This window comes from Triticum aestivum, chromosome 4A (assembly GCF_018294505.1).
Source record: "Triticum aestivum cultivar Chinese Spring chromosome 4A, IWGSC CS RefSeq v2.1, whole genome shotgun sequence".
NCBI lineage: Eukaryota > Viridiplantae > Streptophyta > Magnoliopsida > Poales > Poaceae > Triticum > Triticum aestivum.
Window position 1 is genome coordinate 631,110,237 of NC_057803.1, and position 4,897 is coordinate 631,115,133.

The window sequence follows — 4,897 nt, forward strand, 5'->3', positions numbered from 1 at the left end:
ACCGGGACCTAAGTGATCGGTTGGAGCGGTCAATTCCACTCACGTTGCGAGCATCAAAGTGTTCCTTCATCCGGTTCCAATAAGCATCTCTACTTTGATCACCTCCAACGGATGGATCCCTCGACACTTGCAACCAAGTATTGCATAGTAAGATGTCATCGGCGTTGGTGTAATTGTCCGCTCTTCCTTTCGGTGCGTCGACAATGCCCTCACCCTCCTCGTCCACCTCGAACTCATGGTCTTCAAAATGCATGCCATTGGTTTGAGACCAATGCGAATTGTTGGAGCCAACACCCATCGTTGACATGTATGCATCATCATTGAGACTACAATTTTTTTTGCACAATACAAATAAGCTATCTATATGTGACGAATGCATTCTAAAAATAACAAAAAATGAAAAGTTAGAATTTTTTTACCTTGGAGGCATTTCGTCGAACATGTTGTGCGCGCCGGCCGCCGGCTCAACGAGTAAGCTTGCCGGCGCTTCGACAGCCGCCGCGCCCGTCGCACGCCCCGTAAGCTTCTTCCTCCTCGCCTTGGAGGTGACGGAGCCGTCCGCCGCCTTGTTTTTCTTCGCCGATGTCTTGCTCTTCTTTGGCCGCGCCGCATTGGGGAGCTTTGAGGAGGAGGGGGCGGCGGCTCGGGCCGGCGCCAGCGCGACGCCGCCCGCCGCCGAGGTCATCCACGGCGACATGAAGAGGCCGCGCGCGAGGCCGCTGGTCGGAGGAGCTCCGGCGGAGGCGAGGCCAACGCCACCCGGGCTAGGGTTTGTGGCGGCGGCGGCGGGGGGTCGCGGCTATAGGATGGGGTGAGCGGGGTGCCGACGCGTGCGTCCATGGGTGTGGGTCGCCGGCGCCGGCGCGCGCGGGGCTTTGGAGGGGGAGAAGAAGAGCGCATCGCGAGCGTCGAGCGTCGAATGGCCGGAAAGTCGGGCCCATAGACGCCCTGCGACATACCGGCAAAGTAGTGCGACTGAAGGAGCGCCATGGAAGGGAGCACGAAGGAGACGTTGTTCACGGCTGCCACGAACCGCGTTTCGTTGATGGGCCCTTGGCACGCCGTGTCCATGGGGCACGGGAACGTGCCCATGCCGACCGTGAAGAAGAACTTCTGGTCAACCGACCGTGGCACGGCCGCCGGGTACTGCGGCGTGGCAAGGCTGCGGAGCTTGGAGGCGAAGTTGGCGACAAAGCCGGTGTCGTTGAACCGCGGGAGCGTCGGCTTGAACAGTGGCAAGTCTTCGTCAGAGCTTGGCGCGGAGGGGGAGCCCGGATTCTGGTACTCGAGAATACCAGCAGCGGTGGTGTTGTTGATGGTGCTAGGCCTTAGGGGGTCCCTAGGATTTTGGTACCCTAGGTAGAAGGCGGCCAACGTGTAGAAGTTGGCCTTAGGGTACAACGGCTTGGTGGTGAGGAGGACATTGGCGGTCTGGCCCGGTGAGATGATCAGAGTCTTGACTGTGAAAGGCTTGACATAAACGGCATCGACCTCGACGATGGTTAGTGTGTGATTGGGGACGGAGAAGAAGAACTCGTCGTCGAGCGCGGCATTGATGAGGCGCAGCATGTACGTTTCCCGGGTTCCACCTTCAGTCTGAAAGTGTCTGCGTGTGTCATCATGTACGCCATCTCTATATTAGTTTGCACGTTTTACAAATCCATGACATTGGCTTGGCAGAATAGAAAGCATGCTTAATCTAGCCCAGTTAAGGTGTAGGGTCATTAAGATCTGCTAGTAGATTACTTCTTATTACCATATGTCATGTCATTGCATTTAAAAACTGAAAGAGAGCGTGCATGGCAGTTTTGTTTCAAGTCAAAATTTGATCAAGTTTGTGGAAAAATCTGTCAACATCTACAATGCCAAATCAAGACCATTAGATTCATCATGAAATACATTTTTATGTCATGTCTATTTGGTATTTTAAATATTTATATTTTTTCTACAAACTTAATAAAACTTGACCTAGGAAAATTCTATATGTAGGTGGACTTTTGGTCTATGGGTGTATATACACCCTATATGGCAAAAATATTTAGTAATTAAATAAAAAGTCAAAAATTCTGAAAATATTTTTAAATAAAATTGACCTTCAATTGTACTTGTAAAAAAGTTTTCCACAAAAAGTAAAACCCCCCGTTGACTTCTTTTAGAAAAAAACAAAAAAATTGAGCAAAATAGTGTGAATGGTGACCCTACAATAGCAATAATTTTTGATATTTTTCCCCTGAAGTCAACGTTTGTTTGTTCGTGAAAGTTTACACACTGGTGCGAAGGAAAGTCAAGTTTATTCTAAAAATAACTTCTAACTTTTTTGACTTTTATTTTATTTATTATTTTTCCCACATATGTGGTGTATATACACCCAGGAACCAAATGGTATTACCCAAATCTATATGCACTATATTATTTTAGTAACAAAAAGGTAACACTTTTTCCTCCTATTTTGAGGCACTTGATTAACCAACCACAAAGCATGTACCTTTGGCGGAGCAGTTGTACAGTGGCCCAGGAAGCCCATTTATCGTAAAACCGTCGGAGACATTCGGGGGTCCGCCCGTCTGGAGCGCCTGGCTGAGCACCGCCTCCGTGTCCGCCCTCCACCATTCACCGAAGATGACCGGAACCTCCATGTGCGGCGCGGCGAACGGGTAAGGCACGCCGTGCTTGGGAAGGACGACGATGACGCCATAGACGGTGGCACGAAATGTGCGCGTGCCACCACAGCGTGCCACGCTGCCCGGAGAAGGTGAAGTTGACGCCATAGACGACGATAGACGACGATGACGACGCCATAGACGACGATGACCCAGCCGTTTCGCAGCTGCCGGACGCCGTGCCAGTGCAGCGTCATGTTGTGCGCGCGCGACATGGTTGGTGACGCGGACAACGACGCGGCCGCCTTCCCTCGCCACGAGCGCCGGGCCGGGGTACTCCCCGTTCACCGTTACGATGCTCTTGGTGGCGCACAGCCTCGTCACGTTGGCCATTTGCACCTGCATATGCCGGGGTTAAGGTTTGGAAGAAGACGCATGAGCATGACGTGAGAAAGCAAGATAGCTTACGGCCGGAAACGCATGCGTAAATCTGTGGCACACATACATTGAAATTGTAGTGCCTGGTGAAGCTTTGCGCCTGGACAATGAGCAGCATCAAGGTTGCCATGAGGAGAGAGCAAGGAGCTTGAACACCGGAGGAGATAACCATGGCCATAGCTTTTAGCTAGGTTTCTGAGCTTCTGATTTTTTCCTTTTTGATAAGGAAAATCTGGGGTCTATCTCGAGCTAGTTCGTGGAGGGTACGATCCAGGTGATGGAGGGTGGAATGAATGTTGAGACAGCCAGACAGGCACTTGGGGTGAGTTTATATATTATCTGCTGGAGGTCCCAAACGTACGTAACACGTACTGGCCGGGCCATTTGCCTTGCCTTGTTTGAGATACTCCCTTCCTCCTTTTTTCACTCCATGTATAAAATTTATTTTCTTTACAAAGTTTGACTTTGGACAACTTATATATGCAGACTAAAAGGAAACGTCACATGGCAGATACGCAGCTTAGGCGGTAACCTTCGTTCGTGATCCATTTGTTGGATGAACTATATATATGTTAGCTTTATCTTGATTACTACTTGTATTTGCATATTTGTTTGTTTTTTGAAACAAGGTAAAAGATTTGGCATTTCATTAATTAAGAGAGAATTGTAACAAGGTCCGAGGACCACAGCCAATCAATGGCCGTACAAATGCGAAGAAAACAATTAGTCGCGATGTAAAATTACTACCAGCCCTTTGGCACCTGCCAAAGCCCACAACGTCGCCTCATCATGATTTTTTCCATAAGAATCATCCAAGGCGCAGAGACGTTTCGAAAGATCCTAGCGTTCCTCTCCTTCTAAAGTTTCCAAGAGCATAAGGAGGTAGGCGGGGCGAGATGTTAACTGCCGTATGATGTGGCGTGCAACGGTGCAAGGTGTGATGTCGTGGTGTTGTGCGATGCAGCACTGCCGACGGCAAGCAAGCGCATGATGGATCAAGCGGCTGGACAAATTAGTAGAGAAAAATCGGTAAGTCAGTTAGTTTGTTAGTGCTAGACATAGGCGTGCAGCCGTGCATGTAGATAGAAAATTATTAGTTGCATGCAACATCCATACACAAGTTTATTGGTAGTGGCCGGTCAAGTTCTGGAGTGATTCTAGCTAGGACGTCATGGACGTGTTAGTGCTATCATCTACAATGTTGACCCACATATTTGCTTCGGCATTCATTCACAAACAGGGAGATCAGTACGTGAGCACGGATGCGGAAACCGGCCATCCAATGCTGTGAAATACCGTTTCAACTAACCGGACGAAATCTATGCAAACACAGCGAATTTTCATATAAACCGGATGAGCTTCATGCAAATAGTGGATTTTCACATTTCAAACATTTAGGGGAAAAACTAACCCTAAACTATCCTACGGCGGCGGCTATCGTCCACTTCCTTTGTATTTCGCATCAGCGACCACGTCCTTCATCTGCCATCTCCATGATAACAGTGGCGGGGATTTAACACCAGAGAAGTGGAGTTGCAGTCTCCGGCGAGGAAGAGTAGAACATGGGAGACGGACCGGCCCATTTGGGACACAATGCCCTGCCACCTCCTATGCCCTACTCATCCTCAAAGGGTCCGCGACCTGTATATCGCCTGTGCCGGTGGACGTGAGGTCAATGATGAACATAGGCGGTCTGTCGCTGTTCACCTACCACGTCCGCCCTTGAAAGTTGGACGGCAGCGCGCAGGACGCATAGCCGGCGGCCGTGTCCGTGTCCTGCTGTGTCGGCTCTGTGTTGCGAGCAATGCGTTGAGCATGCGTGGCCTCGTACAGCGCCTGCTGCTCTGCAACTAAGTTCA

The 4,897-nt window shown here is 50.0% G+C and overlaps 1 pseudogene; it reads right to left on the reverse strand.

The window, feature by feature from the left end:
* Positions 1-356: 356 nt before the first annotated feature.
* Positions 357-3,311, reverse strand: LOC123084147 (laccase-4-like; annotated as a pseudogene).
* Positions 3,312-4,897: the final 1,586 nt, after the last annotated feature.